At 49.2% G+C, this 18,864-nt stretch overlaps 5 pseudogenes; all 5 read left to right on the top strand.

Annotated features, from left to right (window-relative positions):
• The first annotated feature begins 2,145 nt into the window (after positions 1–2,145).
• On the top strand, positions 2,146–2,356 carry LOC124769620 (annotated as a pseudogene).
• Positions 2,357–5,586: 3,230 nt separating this feature from the next.
• LOC124769498 lies at positions 5,587–5,797 on the top strand (annotated as a pseudogene).
• Positions 5,798–9,028: 3,231 nt separating this feature from the next.
• LOC124769497 lies at positions 9,029–9,239 on the top strand (annotated as a pseudogene).
• Positions 9,240–12,467: 3,228 nt separating this feature from the next.
• Positions 12,468–12,678, top strand: LOC124769496 (annotated as a pseudogene).
• Positions 12,679–15,904: 3,226 nt separating this feature from the next.
• On the top strand, positions 15,905–16,115 carry LOC124769652 (annotated as a pseudogene).
• Positions 16,116–18,864: the final 2,749 nt, after the last annotated feature.

The raw sequence follows: 18,864 nt of genomic DNA, 5'->3' as shown, positions 1-18,864 counted from the left end.
ACCCCGGCTTCAATTGATCTCTAGATTTCGCCGGTGCCTTCTCCCATCCTTACCTGCTGGCCGTTATGTCGCGGAAGGGTTTCGGGGAGCACTTCATAAGAGACATCCGGCACTTCTTGGATGGAGCAAATTCCAGAATCATTGTGAACGGCTGCAGATCACGACCAATTCCCATCAGACGATCAGTTCGACAAGGCTGTCCCTTGTCAGTGTATTTTATCGCTTTGGCGCTGGACCCCATGCTGCGTGACATCGGATGGATGGTCGATGGTGTTCCTTTCCCAGGCGTCACCTTCCGCAGTGCGGCATACGCGGATGGTGTAGGTGTGTTTGTAGCAAACGCCAATGACATCGATTCGGTTCGCCGAGTCCTCCACGTTTATGAACGAGCATCCGGTGCCATGTTAAAATCCAACAAAATGGTGCTAATGCCACTAGGGCCACGATCATTGACCATCGAACGCCCATGCAACCGGATTGTAGGGGAACAACGTATCTTGGGTCTTGAGGTGACTGACTGTCCGCAGCGCATGTTAACACTCACGTGCAGGCGGATTCTCACGCGCATCAGAGGATTTTGCATGAGTCACACTGATCGACGACTCGACCTCCATCAGCGAATCCAACTGATTAGTACATACATCCTATCACGGGCATAGTATGTAGCACAACTCCATACGCTACCGAAACAAACCAGCAGAGCCATCTCACAAACAGTATATTGCCTATTGTGGCGGCATGCACTATTCAAAGTTGATGCGCAGAATTGTACACTGCCAAAGGTCGATAGTGGCCTTGGACTCATTGACTTTCCCCGCAAATGTGCGGCAATCCTGATTCAAAGTATCGCCACTTTGCGTGAGATTGACCCAGGTGGTACAACAGCGGTGCTTTTCGACCGTTATCGCCCACAATCGGCGCGTGCACCAGTATGTTTGACACATATTCCATTCCGGATGACGACAGTCAAGGACTATTACCTCAATCAAAGTTACGTCCTAACAGTGGCCACCGACAAGGCACGCACATCGAAGCGCCTTTACTAGGCGCTTCGAGGCCAGCCCACACCACATAAATTGGAGGACAGACGACCGTCGGTCATCTGACACCAAGCTTGGGCTAATATCAACCACCCAGCCCTTCCCACAGAAGTTTCAGCGCTATGGTATCGCGTTGTAAACAATTTAATACCCACTAATCACCGCCTGGTGGCCATCCGACTATGGCCCTCGGCTGCTTGCGGCCGATGTGGTGACGTAGACACCAGAGAGCATCGTCTCTTATGCCCTCACGTCACAGAAGTGTGGGACCTTGCACGTGTGCTATTAGCGCTGATCGGTGGGACTACACTGGACTATGTGTCAATCGACTGGTTCCTTACCCCTGATATTCAGACCAACCAACGAACACGACGTAACGCAATGGTGTGGCTCTTGGGCCACACCATTTTCACGGTCTATGACCTTTGCCTCACCGATGCTGTCTCTTTCATGGACTACCTTTGGAGCCAGCATCGCCTGGCGGAATCTGACCGGAAATATACCATTACTTTTGCAAGATTTCTTAAAGTTGCAATGGTTCATGGTTATCAAAAGGTGTTCTGGGCTGACTAAGGCACCTCGTATAAGAATTGCCTGAGTGTACCCCTGGATCTTTGTCACTCAGACTTTCAAACTACCCTTGATTTACCCATACCCCAGATTTGATATTGGCCTTCAGGGCATCACTAGAGTAGACTGTTCTATGATACTGATAATATGGAAATTGGTAACACGGAAATTGTGTGAACCTTGTATGAAAAATTATTGGAAAATTGGAAAACACATAATCTATCTTAAAGGATTATTACTTCGTTAATTCTATGGGCGATGGGATTATCTCGCCAGTTTCGTTTGAGTGTGCTGCCGTCGCTGTTTTTTTTTTTATTTTGCCTTCATTTCTGTCTTTATTTATTTCTTTCTATTTAGTTTTTAACATCATCACTTGCTTCACACCTGGAGAGGGAGGTGTGTTTCTGAGTAGTGTGTCGTCGCCCCCAAGGCATAGCAGAGTATGCCTCCGCTTTTATTTTCGGTTTATGGCAATAAGTCTTGCTACTAACAACACCCTGCTTTACGTGCTGCGTCGACACTAGAGGATGGCGGCATTTTTGGAGAGGAAAAGGTAGGTCTATAGGGGAGGTAGGAGGGAAAAAAGTGTAGTATTTGTCTTATCAGCTTAATATCTGATAGGTCCTGCATCACACGACCAGAATATTACACTCATTTTTGGCTTATGACGGAGTGCTAGGGGCTTCCTCCACCTCTGTCGCGGGTTGGCCCGGCATTGAAGTACCGCCGGGATCGGCCCACCTAAAATTAATTAAAACACAGCCTGAAATGGGTTAACTTTCTGCAGTGATCAGATATTCCGCTGGTAGCAAAACTTGTCGTAGTTGTTGATGTGCCCAGTAGTTAGTTGCTTACACACCACGATTTCTTTTCATTAATTTAAGATTATCTTAAGAATTTTTTTTTTTTTTTGCGGTTAGCCGGACGGCACTTGCAGCCGCATTACGCTAGGCTGGTAATTTATGGGGGCACAGGACAGTGCCTTCGGATGCCTCGTTAGCGTCTCTTATGGTCCGTGCACAGATAATTTTAATTAAATTCTTTGGAGTTATAACCTTAGCTCCTCGCGAACGTCGTCGTCGTCGCCGCCGCACGCACGCTGAATACGTGTGTACACACGCACACACACATATGCAGTAGGCGGTGGACGATGTAAGCACTCGGCTAGGTGTAGCTCGCGCCAGTATAGCTCGCACCGGCCTGACGCTGCTGTGGGGCGGCCTCACGGCTTCTCCACTGCCCTGGCAGCTAGCGGCGTTCAAATGGGAGTCGCAGTTTACTCCTCGACATGGAGGGTAGTACTGGGATGTTGACGAGTGATCTCGTATTTGGTCGTTCCTTCCGGCACTTGCCTTTGTGATGTTTTCGACGGTCGCCTGTTGCCATATCGGCCCGCACCACCGTGTGTCAGTCCCACATGTGGAGCGCACACGCTGCAAGCATTTAGGCCCTGACACTGCGGTTTTTCATCTCTGGCGGTACTCCGCAAGGATACCGCCCTTCGATTGTGCCATTCCAGCACTAATCGAAGTGCTAGGTTTTCCGGCCTGTTAGGAGACCGCTTCTGCAAAACGTGCGAGGAGATGTTTGCTGGTTGCGAGCTACCCGCCGATTTTCTAGCTGTATGTATGGTCCTTAATCCAAAGGTCACAGGTCACTGTCGGGCTAAGGACGTGTTCTTAACACTGATTATAAGTTGGTGGCACGAAGTGTGGCTTCACATCTTAAACAGGTAATGAATAAGGTACACTGGCGTTTCGAATCGAACCACCTTCACCGCTGCTTCTATATACCGTGATGCTGTCTTACTCACCCACCGCCGACGCTCGAACCCCGGCTTCAATTGATCTCTAGATTTCGCCGGTGCCTTCTCCCATCCTTACCTGCTGGCCGTTATGTCGCGGAAGGGTTTCGGGGAGCACTTCATAAGAGACATCCGGCACTTCTTGGATGGAGCAAATTCCAGAATCATTGTGAACGGCTGCAGATCACGACCAATTCCCATCAGACGATCAGTTCGACAAGGCTGTCCCTTGTCAGTGTATTTTATCGCTTTGGCGCTGGACCCCATGCTGCGTGACATCGGATGGATGGTCGATGGTGTTCCTTTCCCAGGCGTCACCTTCCGCAGTGCGGCATACGCGGATGGTGTAGGTGTGTTTGTAGCAAACGCCAATGACATCGATTCGGTTCGCCGAGTCCTCCACGTTTATGAACGAGCATCCGGTGCCATGTTAAAATCCAACAAAATGGTGCTAATGCCACTAGGGCCACGATCATTGACCATCGAACGCCCATGCAACCGGATTGTAGGGGAACAACGTATCTTGGGTCTTGAGGTGACTGACTGTCCGCAGCGCATGTTAACACTCACGTGCAGGCGGATTCTCACGCGCATCAGAGGATTTTGCATGAGTCACACTGATCGACGACTCGACCTCCATCAACGAATCCAACTGATTAGTACATACATCCTATCACGGGCATAGTATGTAGCACAACTCCATACGCTACCGAAACAAACCAGCAGAGCCATCTCACAAACAGTATATTGCCTATTGTGGCGGCATGCACTATTCAAAGTTGATGCGCAGAATTGTACACTGCCAAAGGTCGATAGTGGCCTTGGACTCATTGACTTTCCCCGCAAATGTGCGGCAATCCTGATTCAAAGTATCGCCACTTTGCGTGAGATTGACCCAGGTGGTACAACAGCGGTGCTTTTCGACCGTTATCGCCCACAATCGGCGCGTGCACCAGTATGTTTGACACATATTCCATTCCGGATGACGACAGTCAAGGACTATTACCTCAATCAAAGTTACGTCCTAACAGTGGCCACCGACAAGGCACGCACATCGAAGCGCCTTTACTAGGCGCTTCGAGGCCAGCCCACACCACATAAATTGGAGGACAGACGACCGTCGGTCATCTGACACCAAGCTTGGGCTAATATCAACCACCCAGCCCTTCCCACAGAAGTTTCAGCGCTATGGTATCGCGTTGTAAACAATTTAATACCCACTAATCACCGCCTGGTGGCCATCCGCCTATGGCCCTCGGCTGCTTGCGGCCGATGTGGTGACGTAGACACCAGAGAGCATCGTCTCTTATGCCCTCACGTCACAGAAGTGTGGGACCTTGCACGTGTGCTATTAGCGCTGATCGGTGGGACTACACTGGACTATGTGTCAATCGACTGGTTCCTTACCCCTGATATTCAGACCAACCAACGAACACGACGTAACGCAATGGTGTGGCTCTTGGGCCACACCATTTTCACGATCTATGACCTTTGCCTCACCGATGCTGTCTCTTTCATGGACTACCTTTGGAGCCAGCATCGCCTGGCGGAATCTGACCGGAAATATACCATTACTTTTGCAAGATTTCTTAAAGTTGCAATGGTTCATGGTTATCAAAAGGTGTTCTGGGCTGACTAAGGCACCTCGTATAAGAATTGCCTGAGTGTACCCCTGGATCTTTGTCACTCAGACTTTCAAACTACCCTTGACTTACCCATACCCCAGATTTGATATTGGCCTTCAGGGCATCACTAGAGTAGACTGTTCTATGATACTGATAATATGGAAATTGGTAACACGGAAATTGTGTGAACCTTGTATGAAAAATTATTGGAAAATTGGAAAACACATAATCTATCTTAAAGGATTATTACTTCGTTAATTCTATGGGTGATGGGATTATCTCGCCAGTTTCGTTTGAGTGTGCTGCCGTCGCTGTTTTTTTTTTTTATTTTCCCTTCATTTCTGTCTTTATTTATTTCTTTCTATTTAGTTTTTAACATCATCACTTGCTTCACACCTGGAGAGGGAGGTGTGTTTCTGAGTAGTGTGTCGTCGCCCCCAAGGCATAGCAGAGTATGCCTCCGCTTTTATTTTCGGTTTATGGCAATAAGTCTTGCTACTAACAACACCCTGCTTTACGTGCTGCGTCGACACTAGAGGATGGCGGCATTTTTGGAGAGGAAAAGGTAGGTCTATAGGGGAGGTAGGAGGGAAAAAAGTGTAGTATTTGTCTTATCAGCTTAATATCTGATAGGTCCTGCATCACACGACCAGAATATTACACTCATTTTTGGCTTATGACGGAGTGCTAGGGGCTTGCTCCACCTCTGTCGCGGGTTGGCCCGGCATTGAAGTACCGCCGGGATCGGCCCACCTAAAATTAATTAAAACACAGCCTGAAATGGGTTAACTTTCTGCAGTGATCAGATATTCCGCTGGTAGCAAAACTTGTCGTAGTTGTTGATGTGCCCAGTAGTTAGTTGCTTACACACCACGATTTCTTTTCATTAATTTAAGATTATCTTAAGAATTTTTTTTTTTTTTGCGGTTAGCCGGACGGCACTTGCAGCCGCATTACGCTAGGCTGGTAATTTATGGGGGCACAGGACAGTGCCTTCGGATGCCTCGTTAGCGTCTCTTATGGTCCGTGCACAGATAATTTTAATTAAATTCTTTGGAGTTATAACCTTAGCTCCTCGCGAACGTCGTCGTCGTCGCCGCCGCACGCACGCTGAATACGTGTGTACACACGCACACACACATATGCAGTAGGCGGTGGACGATGTAAGCACTCGGCTAGGTGTAGCTCGCGCCAGTATAGCTCGCACCGGCCTGACGCTGCTGTGGGGCGGCCTCACGGCTTCTCCACTGCCCTGGCAGCTAGCGGCGTTCAAATGGGAGTCGCAGTTTACTCCTCGACATGGAGGGTAGTACTGGGATGTTGACGAGTGATCTCGTATTTGGTCGTTCCTTCCGGCACTTGCCTTTGTGATGTTTTCGACGGTCGCCTGTTGCCATATCGGCCCGCACCACCGTGTGTCAGTCCCACATGTGGAGCGCACACGCTGCAAGCATATAGGCCCTGACACTGCGGTTTTTCATCTCTGGCGGTACTCCGCAAGGATACCGCCCTTCGATTGTGCCATTCCAGCACTAATCGAAGTGCTAGGTTTTCCGGCCTGTTAGGAGACCGCTTCTGCAAAACGTGCGAGGAGATGTTTGCTGGTTGCGAGCTACCCGCCGATTTTCTAGCTGTATGTATGGTCCTTAATCCAAAGGTCACAGGTCACTGTCGGGCTAAGGACGTGTTCTTAACACTGATTATAAGTTGGTGGCACGAAGTGTGGCTTCACATCTTAAACAGGTAATGAATAAGGTACACTGGCGTTTCGAATCGAACCACCTTCACCGCTGCTTCTATATACCGTGATGCTGTCTTACTCACCCACCGCCGACGCTCGAACCCCGGCTTCAATTGATCTCTAGATTTCGCCGGTGCCTTCTCCCATCCTTACCTGCTGGCCGTTATGTCGCGGAAGGGTTTCGGGGAGCACTTCATAAGAGACATCCGGCACTTCTTGGATGGAGCAAATTCCAGAATCATTGTGAACGGCTGCAGATCACGACCAATTCCCATCAGACGATCAGTTCGACAAGGCTGTCCCTTGTCAGTGTATTTTATCGCTTTGGCGCTGGACCCCATGCTGCGTGACATCGGATGGATGGTCGATGGTGTTCCTTTCCCAGGCGTCACCTTCCGCAGTGCGGCATACGCGGATGGTGTAGGTGTGTTTGTAGCAAACGCCAATGACATCGATTCGGTTCGCCGAGTCCTCCACGTTTATGAACGAGCATCCGGTGCCATGTTAAAATCCAACAAAATGGTGCTAATGCCACTAGGGCCACGATCATTGACCATCGAACGCCCATGCAACCGGATTGTAGGGGAACAACGTATCTTGGGTCTTGAGGTGACTGACTGTCCGCAGCGCATGTTAACACTCACGTGCAGGCGGATTCTCACGCGCATCAGAGGATTTTGCATGAGTCACACTGATCGACGACTCGACCTCCATCAACGAATCCAACTGATTAGTACATACATCCTATCACGGGCATAGTATGTAGCACAACTCCATACGCTACCGAAACAAACCAGCAGAGCCATCTCACAAACAGTATATTGCCTATTGTGGCGGCATGCACTATTCAAAGTTGATGCGCAGAATTGTACACTGCCAAAGGTCGATAGTGGCCTTGGACTCATTGACTTTCCCCGCAAATGTGCGGCAATCCTGATTCAAAGTATCGCCACTTTGCGTGAGATTGACCCAGGTGGTACAACAGCGGTGCTTTTCGACCGTTATCGCCCACAATCGGCGCGTGCACCAGTATGTTTGACACATATTCCATTCCGGATGACGACAGTCAAGGACTATTACCTCAATCAAAGTTACGTCCTAACAGTGGCCACCGACAAGGCACGCACATCGAAGCGCCTTTACTAGGCGCTTCGAGGCCAGCCCACACCACATAAATTGGAGGACAGACGACCGTCGGTCATCTGACACCAAGCTTGGGCTAATATCAACCACCCAGCCCTTCCCACAGAAGTTTCAGCGCTATGGTATCGCGTTGTAAACAATTTAATACCCACTAATCACCGCCTGGTGGCCATCCGCCTATGGCCCTCGGCTGCTTGCGGCCGATGTGGTGACGTAGACACCAGAGAGCATCGTCTCTTATGCCCTCACGTCACAGAAGTGTGGGACCTTGCACGTGTGCTATTAGCGCTGATCGGTGGGACTACACTGGACTATGTGTCAATCGACTGGTTCTTTACCCCTGATATTCAGACCAACCAACGAACACGACGTAACGCAATGGTGTGGCTCTTGGGCCACACCATTTTCACGATCTATGACCTTTGCCTCACCGATGCTGTCTCTTTCATGGACTACCTTTGGAGCCAGCATCGCCTGGCGGAATCTGACCGGAAATATACCATTACTTTTGCAAGATTTCTTAAAGTTGCAATGGTTCATGGTTATCAAAAGGTGTTCTGGGCTGACTAAGGCACCTCGTATAGGAATTGCCTGAGTGTACCCCTGGATCTTTGTCACTCAGACTTTCAAACTACCCTTGACTTACCCATACCCCAGATTTGATATTGGCCTTCAGGGCATCACTAGAGTAGACTGTTCTATGATACTGATAATATGGAAATTGGTAACACGGAAATTGTGTGAACCTTGTATGAAAAATTATTGGAAAATTGGAAAACACATAATCTATCTTAAAGGATTATTACTTCGTTAATTCTATGGGCGATGGGATTATCTCGCCAGTTTCGTTTGAGTGTGCTGCCGTCGCTGTTTTTTTTTTTTTTATTTTGCCTTCATTTCTGTCTTTATTTATATCTTTCTATTTAGTTTTTAACATCATCACTTGCTTCACACCTGGAGAGGGAGGTGTGTTTCTGAGTAGTGTGTCGTCGCCCCCAAGGCATAGCAGAGTATGCCTCCGCTTTTATTTTCGGTTTATGGCAATAAGTCTTGCTACTAACAACACCCTGCTTTACGTGCTGCGTCGACACTAGAGGATGGCGGCATTTTTGGAGAGGAAAAGGTAGGTCTATAGGGGAGGTAGGAGGGAAAAAAGTGTAGTATTTGTCTTATCAGCTTAATATCTGATAGGTCCTGCATCACACGACCAGAATATTACACTCATTTTTGGCTTATGACGGAGTGCTAGGGGCTTGCTCCACCTCTGTCGCGGGTTGGCCCGGCATTGAAGTACCGCCGGGATCGGCCCACCTAAAATTAATTAAAACACAGCCTGAAATGGGTTAACTTTCTGCAGTGATCAGATATTCCGCTGGTAGCAAAACTTGTCGTAGTTGTTGATGTGCCCAGTAGTTAGTTGCTTACACACCACGATTTCTTTTCATTAATTTAAGATTATCTTAAGAATTTTTTTTTTTTTTGCGGTTAGCCGGACGGCACTTGCAGCCGCATTACGCTAGGCTGGTAATTTATGGGGGCACAGGACAGTGCCTTCGGATGCCTCGTTAGCGTCTCTTATGGTCCGTGCACAGATAATTTTAATTAAATTCTTTGGAGTTATAACCTTAGCTCCTCGCGAACGTCGTCGTCGTTGCCGCCGCACGCACGCTGAATACGTGTGTACACACGCACACACACATATGCAGTAGGCGGTGAACGATGTAAGCACTCGGCTAGGTGTAGCTCGCGCCAGTATAGCTCGCACCGGCCTGACGCTGCTGTGGGGCGGCCTCACGGCTTCTCCACTGCCCTGGCAGCTAGCGGCGTTCAAATGGGAGTCGCAGTTTACTCCTCGGCATGGAGGGTAGTACTGGGATGTTGACGAGTGATCTCGTATTTGGTCGTTCCTTCCGGCACTTGCCTTTGTGATGTTTTCGACGGTCGCCTGTTGCCATATCGGCCCGCACCACCGTGTGTCAGTCCCACATGTGGAGCGCACACGCTGCAAGCATTTAGGCCCTGACACTGCGGTTTTTCATCTCTGGCGGTACTCCGCAAGGATACCGCCCTTCGATTGTGCCATTCCAGCACTAATCGAAGTGCTAGGTTTTCCGGCCTGTTAGGAGACCGCTTCTGCAAAACGTGCGAGGAGATGTTTGCTGGTTGCGAGCTACCCGCCGATTTTCTAGCTGTATGTATGGTCCTTAATCCAAAGGTCACAGGTCACTGTCGGGCTAAGGACGTGTTCTTAACACTGATTATAAGTTGGTGGCACGAAGTGTGGCTTCACATCTTAAACAGGTAATGAATAAGGTACACTGGCGTTTCGAATCGAACCACCTTCACCGCTGCTTCTATATACCGTGATGCTGTCTTACTCACCCACCGCCGACGCTCGAACCCCGGCTTCAATTGATCTCTAGATTTCGCCGGTGCCTTCTCCCATCCTTACCTGCTGGCCGTTATGTCGCGGAAGGGTTTCGGGGAGCACTTCATAAGAGACATCCGGCACTTCTTGGATGGAGCAAATTCCAGAATCATTGTGAACGGCTGCAGATCACGACCAATTCCCATCAGACGATCAGTTCGACAAGGCTGTCCCTTGTCAGTGTATTTTATCGCTTTGGCGCTGGACCCCATGCTGCGTGACATCGGATGGATGGTCGATGGTGTTCCTTTCCCAGGCGTCACCTTCCGCAGTGCGGCATACGCGGATGGTGTAGGTGTGTTTGTAGCAAACGCCAATGACATCGATTCGGTTCGCCGAGTCCTCCACGTTTATGAACGAGCATCCGGTGCCATGTTAAAATCCAACAAAATGGTGCTAATGCCACTAGGGCCACGATCATTGACCATCGAACGCCCATGCAACCGGATTGTAGGGGAACAACGTATCTTGGGTCTTGAGGTGACTGACTGTCCGCAGCGCATGTTAACATTCACGTGCAGGCGGATTCTCACGCGCATCAGAGGATTTTGCATGAGTCACACTGATCGACGACTCGACCTCCATCAACGAATCCAACTGATTAGTACATACATCCTATCACGGGCATAGTATGTAGCACAACTCCATACGCTACCGAAACAAACCAGCAGAGCCATCTCACAAACAGTATATTGCCTATTGTGGCGGCATGCACTATTCAAAGTTGATGCGCAGAATTGTACACTGCCAAAGGTCGATAGTGGCCTTGGACTCATTGACTTTCCCCGCAAATGTGCGGCAATCCTGATTCAAAGTATCGCCACTTTGCGTGAGATTGACCCAGGTGGTACAACAGCGGTGCTTTTCGACCGTTATCGCCCACAATCGGCGCGTGCACCAGTATGTTTGACACATATTCCATTCCGGATGACGACAGTCAAGGACTATTACCTCAATCAAAGTTACGTCCTAACAGTGGCCACCGACAAGGCACGCACATCGAAGCGCCTTTACTAGGCGCTTCGAGGCCAGCCCACACCACATAAATTGGAGGACAGACGACCGTCGGTCATCTGACACCAAGCTTGGGCTAATATCAACCACCCAGCCCTTCCCACAGAAGTTTCAGCGCTATGGTATCGCGTTGTAAACAATTTAATACCCACTAATCACCGCCTGGTGGCCATCCGCCTATGGCCCTCGGCTGCTTGCGGCCGATGTGGTGACGTAGACACCAGAGAGCATCGTCTCTTATGCCCTCACGTCACAGAAGTGTGGGACCTTGCACGTGTGCTATTAGCGCTGATCGGTGGGACTACACTGGACTATGTGTCAATCGACTGGTTCCTTACCCCTGATATTCAGACCAACCAACGAACACGACGTAACGCAATGGTGTGGCTCTTGGGCCACACCATTTTCACGATCTATGACCTTTGCCTCACCGATGCTGTCTCTTTCATGGACTACCTTTGGAGCCAGCATCGCCTGGCGGAATCTGACCGGAAATATACCATTACTTTTGCAAGATTTCTTAAAGTTGCAATGGTTCATGGTTATCAAAAGGTGTTCTGGGCTGACTAAGGCACCTCGTATAAGAATTGCCTGAGTGTACCCCTGGATCTTTGTCACTCAGACTTTCAAACTACCCTTGACTTACCCATACCCCAGATTTGATATTGGCCTTCAGGGCATCACTAGAGTAGACTGTTCTATGATACTGATAATATGGAAATTGGTAACACGGAAATTGTGTGAACCTTGTATGAAAAATTATTGGAAAATTGGAAAACACATAATCTATCTTAAAGGATTATTACTTCGTTAATTCTATGGGCGATGGGATTATCTCGCCAGTTTCGTTTGAGTGTGCTGCCGTCGCTGTTTTTTTTTTTATTTTGCCTTCATTTCTGTCTTTATTTATTTCTTTCTATTTAGTTTTTAACATCATCACTTGCTTCACACCTGGAGAGGGAGGTGTGTTTCTGAGTAGTGTGTCGTCGCCCCCAAGGCATAGCAGAGTATGCCTCCGCTTTTATTTTCGGTTTATGGCAATAAGTCTTGCTACTAACAACACCCTGCTTTACGTGCTGCGTCGACACTAGAGGATGGCGGCATTTTTGGAGAGGAAAAGGTAGGTCTATAGGGGAGGTAGGAGGGAAAAAAGTGTAGTATTTGTCTTATCAGCTTAATATCTGATAGGTCCTGCATCACACGACCAGAATATTACACTCATTTTTGGCTTATGACGGAGTGCTAGGGGCTTGCTCCACCTCTGTCGCGGGTTGGCCCGGCATTGAAGTACCGCCGGGATCGGCCCACCTAAAATTAATTAAAACACAGCCTGAAATGGGTTAACTTTCTGCAGTGATCAGATATTCCGCTGGTAGCAAAACTTGTCGTAGTTGTTGATGTGCCCAGTAGTTAGTTGCTTACACACCACGATTTCTTTTCATTAATTTAAGATTATCTTAAGAATTTTTTTTTTTTTGCGGTTAGCCGGACGGCACTTGCAGCCGCATTACGCTAGGCTGGTAATTTATGGGGGCACAGGACAGTGCCTTCGGATGCCTCGTTAGCGTCTCTTATGGTCCGGGCACAGATAATTTTAATTAAATTTTTTGGAGTTATAACCTTAGCTCCTCGCGAACGTCGTCGTCGTCGCCGCCGCACGCACGCTGAATACGTGTGTACACACGCACACACACATATGCAGTAGGCGGTGGACGATGTAAGCACTCGGCTAGGTGTAGCTCGCGCCAGTATAGCTCGCACCGGCCTGACGCTGCTGTGGGGCGGCCTCACGGCTTCTCCACTGCCCTGGCAGCTAGCGGCGTTCAAATGGGAGTCGCAGTTTACTCCTCGACATGGAGGGTAGTACTGGGATGTTGACGAGTGATCTCGTATTTGGTCGTTCCTTCCGGCACTTGCCTTTGTGATGTTTTCGACGGTCGCCTGTTGCCATATCGGCCCGCACCACCGTGTGTCAGTCCCACATGTGGAGCGCACACGCTGCAAGCATTTAGGCCCTGACACTGCGGTTTTTCATCTCTGGCGGTACTCCGCAAGGATACCGCCCTTCGATTGTGCCATTCCAGCACTAATCGAAGTGCTAGGTTTTCCGGCCTGTTAGGAGACCGCTTCTGCAAAACGTGCGAGGAGATGTTTGCTGGTTGCGAGCTACCCGCCGATTTTCTAGCTGTATGTATGGTCCTTAATCCAAAGGTCACAGGTCACTGTCGGGCTAAGGACGTGTTCTTAACACTGATTATAAGTTGGTGGCACGAAGTGTGGCTTCACATCTTAAACAGGTAATGAATAAGGTACACTGGCGTTTCGAATCGAACCACCTTCACCGCTGCTTCTATATACCGTGATGCTGTCTTACTCACCCACCGCCGACGCTCGAACCCCGGCTTCAATTGATCTCTAGATTTCGCCGGTGCCTTCTCCCATCCTTACCTGCTGGCCGTTATGTCGCGGAAGGGTTTCGGGGAGCACTTCATAAGAGACATCCGGCACTTCTTGGATGGAGCAAATTCCAGAATCATTGTGAACGGCTGCAGATCACGACCAATTCCCATCAGACGATCAGTTCGACAAGGCTGTCCCTTGTCAGTGTATTTTATCGCTTTGGCGCTGGACCCCATGCTGCGTGACATCGGATGGATGGTCGATGGTGTTCCTTTCCCAGGCGTCACCTTCCGCAGTGCGGCATACGCGGATGGTGTAGGTGTGTTTGTAGCAAACGCCAATGACATCGATTCGGTTCGCCGAGTCCTCCACGTTTATGAACGAGCATCCGGTGCCATGTTAAAATCCAACAAAATGGTGCTAATGCCACTAGGGCCACGATCATTGACCATCGAACGCCCATGCAACCGGATTGTAGGGGAACAACGTATCTTGGGTCTTGAGGTGACTGACTGTCCGCAGCGCATGTTAACATTCACGTGCAGGCGGATTCTCACGCGCATCAGAGGATTTTGCATGAGTCACACTGATCGACGACTCGACCTCCATCAACGAATCCAACTGATTAGTACATACATCCTATCACGGGCATAGTATGTAGCACAACTCCATACGCTACCGAAACAAACCAGCAGAGCCATCTCACAAACAGTATATTGCCTATTGTGGCGGCATGCACTATTCAAAGTTGATGCGCAGAATTGTACACTGCCAAAGGTCGATAGTGGCCTTGGACTCATTGACTTTCCCCGCAAATGTGCGGCAATCCTGATTCAAAGTATCGCCACTTTGCGTGAGATTGACCCAGGTGGTACAACAGCGGTGCTTTTCGACCGTTATCGCCCACAATCGGCGCGTGCACCAGTATGTTTGACACATATTCCATTCCGGATGACGACAGTCAAGGACTATTACCTCAATCAAAGTTACGTCCTAACAGTGGCCACCGACAAGGCACGCACATCGAAGCGCCTTTACTAGGCGCTTCGAGGCCAGCCCACACCACATAAATTGGAGGACAGACGACCGTCGGTCATCTGACACCAAGCTTGGGCTAATATCAACCACCCAGCCCTTCCCACAGAAGTTTCAGCGCTATGGTATCGCGTTGTAAACAATTTAATACCCACTAATCACCGCCTGGTGGCCATCCGCCTATGGCCCTCGGCTGCTTGCGGCCGATGTGGTGACGTAGACACCAGAGAGCATCGTCTCTTATGCCCTCACGTCACAGAAGTGTGGGACCTTGCACGTGTGCTATTAGCGCTGATCGGTGGGACTACACTGGACTATGTGTCAATCGACTGGTTCCTTACCCCTGATATTCAGACCAACCAACGAACACGACGTAACGCAATGGTGTGGCTCTTGGGCCACACCATTTTCACGATCTATGACCTTTGCCTCACCGATGCTGTCTCTTTCATGGACTACCTTTGGAGCCAGCATCGCCTGGCGGAATCTGACCGGAAATATACCATTACTTTTGCAAGATTTCTTAAAGTTGCAATGGTTCATGGTTATCAAAAGGTGTTCTGGGCTGACTAAGGCACCTCGTATAAGAATTGCCTGAGTGTACCCCTGGATCTTTGTCACTCAGACTTTCAAACTACCCTTGACTTACCCATACCCCAGATTTGATATTGGCCTTCAGGGCATCACTAGAGTAGACTGTTCTATGATACTGATAATATGGAAATTGGTAACACGGAAATTGTGTGAACCTTGTATGAAAAATTATTGGAAAATTGGAAAACACATAATCTATCTTAAAGGATTATTACTTCGTTAATTCTATGGGCGATGGGATTATCTCGCCAGTTTCGTTTGAGTGTGCTGCCGTCGCTGTTTTTTTTTTATTTTGCCTTCATTTCTGTCTTTATTTATTTCTTTCTATTTAGTTTTTAACATCATCACTTGCTTCACACCTGGAGAGGGAGGTGTGTTTCTGAGTAGTGTGTCGTCGCCCCCAAGGCATAGCAGAGTATGCCTCCGCTTTTATTTTCGGTTTATGGCAATAAGTCTTGCTACTAACAACACCCTGCTTTACGTGCTGCGTCGACACTAGAGGATGGCGGCATTTTTGGAGAGGAAAAGGTAGGTCTATAGGGGAGGTAGGAGGGAAAAAAGTGTAGTATTTGTCTTATCAGCTTAATATCTGATACGTCCTGCATCACACGACCAGAATATTACACTCATTTTTGGCTTATGACGGAGTGATAGGGGCTTGCTCCACCTCTGTCGCGGGTTGGCCCGGCATTGAAGTACCGCCGGGATCGGCCCACCTAAAATTAATTAAAACACAGCCTGAAATGGGTTAACTTTCTGCAGTGATCAGATATTCCGCTGGTAGCAAAACTTGTCGTAGTTGTTGATGTGCCCAGTAGTTAGTTGCTTACACACCACGATTTCTTTTCATTAATTTAAGATTATCTTAAGAATTTTTTTTTTTTTTGCGGTTAGCCGGACGGCACTTGCAGCCGCATTACGCTAGGCTGGTAATTTATGGGGGCACAGGACAGTGCCTTCGGATGCCTCGTTAGCGTCTCTTATGGTCCGGGCACAGATAATTTTAATTAAATTTTTTTGAGTTATAACCGGCACAGATAATTTTAATTAAATTTTTTTGAGTTATAACCTTAGCTCCTCGCGAACGTCGTCGTCGTCGCCGCCGCACGCACGCTGAATACGTGTGTACACACGCACACACACATATGCAGTAGGCGGTGGACGATGTAAGCACTCGGCTAGGTGTAGCTCGCGCCAGTATAGCTCGCACCGGCCTGACGCTGCTGTGGGGCGGCCTCACGGCTTCTCCACTGCCCTGGCAGCTAGCGGCGTTCAAATGGGAGTCGCAGTTTACTCCTCGACATGGAGGGTAGTACTGGGATGTTGACGAGTGATCTCGTATTTGGTCGTTCCTTCCGGCATTTGCCTTTGTGATGTTTTCGACGGTCGCCTGTTGCCATATCGGCCCGCACCACCGTGTGTCAGTCCCACATGTGGAGCGCACACGCTGCAATCATTTAGGCCCTGACACTGCGGTTTTTCATCTCTGGCGGTACTCCGCAAGGATACCGCCCTTCGATTGTGCCATTCCAGCACTAATCGAAGTGCTAGGTTTTCCGGCCTGTTAGGAGACCGCTTCTGCAAAACGTGCGAGGAGATGTTTGCTGGTTGCGAGCTACCCGCCGATTTTCTAGCTGTATGTATGGTCCTTAATCCAAAGGTCACAGGTCACTGTCGGGCTAAGGACGTGTTCTTAACACTGATTATAAGTTGGTGGCACGAAGTGTGGCTTCACATCTTAAACAGGTAATGAATAAGGTACACTGGCGTTTCGAATCGAACCACCTTCACCGCTGCTTCTATATACCGTGATGCTGTCTTACTCACCCACCGCCGTCGCTCGAACCCCGGCTTCAATTGATCTCTAGATTTCGCCGGTGCCTTCTCCCATCCTTACCTGCTGGCCGTTATGTCGCGGAAGGGTTTCGGGGAGCACTTCATAAGAGACATCCGGCACTTCTTGGATGGAGCAAATTCCAGAATCATTGTGAACGGCTGCAGATCACGACCAATTCCCATCAGACGATCAGTTCGACAAGGCTGTCCCTTGTCAGTGTATTTTATCGCTTTGGCGCTGGACCCCATGCTGCGTGACATCGGATGGATGGTCGATGGTGTTCCTTTCCCAGGCGTCACCTTCCGCAGTGCGGCATACGCGGATGGTGTAGGTGTGTTTGTAGCAAACGCCAATGACATCGATTCGGTTCGCCGAGTCCTCCACGTTTATGAACGAGGATCCGGTGCCATGTTAAAATCCAACAAAATGGTGCTAATGCCACTAGGGCCACGATCATTGACCATCGAACGCCCATGCAACCGGATTGTAGGGGAACAACGTATCTTGGGTCTTGAGGTGACTGCCTGTCCGCAGCGCATGTTAACATTCACGTGCAGGCGGATTCTCACGCGCATCAGAGGATTTTGCATGAGTCACACTGATCGACGACTCGACCTCCATCAACGAATCCAACTGATTAGTACATACATCCTATCACGGGCATAGTATGTAGCACAACTCCATACGCTACCGAAACAAACCAGCAGAGCCATCTCACAAACAGTATATTGCCTATTGTGGCGGCATGCACTATTCAAAGTTGATGCGCAGAATTGTACACTGCCAAAGGTCGATAGTGGCCTTGGACTCATTGACTTTCCCCGCAAATGTGCGGCAATCCTGATTCAAAGTATCGCCACTTTGCGTGAGATTGACCCAGGTGGTACAACAGCGGTGCTTTTCGACCGTTATCGCCCACAATCGGCGCGTGCACCAGTATGTTTGACACATATTCCATTCCGGATGACGACAGTCAAGGACTATTACCTCAATCAAAGTTACGTCCTAACAGTGGCCACCGACAAGGCACGCACATCGAAGCGCCTTTACTAGGCGCTTCGAGGCCAGCCCACACCACATAAATTGGAGGACAGACGACCGTCGGTCATCTGACACCAAGCTTGGGCTAATATCAACCACCCAGCCCTTCCCACAGAAGTTTCAGCGCTATGGTATCGCGTTGTAAACAATTTAATACCCACTAATCACCGCCTGGTGGCCATCCGCCTATGGCCCTCGGCTGCTTGCGGCCGATGTGGTGACGTAGACACCAGAGAGCATCGTCTCTTATGCCCTCACGTCACAGAAGTGTGGGACCTTGCACGTGTGCTATTAGCGCTGATCGGTGGGACTACACTGGACTATGTGTCAATCGACTGGTTCCTTACCCCTGATATTCAGACCAACCAACGAACACGACGTAACGCAATGGTGTGGCTCTTGGGCCACACCATTTTCACGATCTATGACCTTTGCCTCACCGATGCTGTCTCTTTCATGGACTACCTTTGGAGCCAGCATCGCCTGGCGGAATCTGACCGGAAATATACCATTACTTTTGCAAGATTTCTTAAAGTTGCAATGGTTCATGGTTATCAAAAGGTGTTCTGGGCTGACTAAGGCACCTCGTATA

Source organism: Schistocerca piceifrons, unplaced genomic scaffold, assembly GCF_021461385.2.
Source record: "Schistocerca piceifrons isolate TAMUIC-IGC-003096 unplaced genomic scaffold, iqSchPice1.1 HiC_scaffold_701, whole genome shotgun sequence".
In the NCBI taxonomy this organism is placed as follows: Eukaryota; Metazoa; Arthropoda; class Insecta; order Orthoptera; family Acrididae; genus Schistocerca; species Schistocerca piceifrons.
The sequence above is the reverse complement of the archived record's forward strand: the minus strand, read 5'-3'. Positions and strand labels throughout refer to the sequence as shown.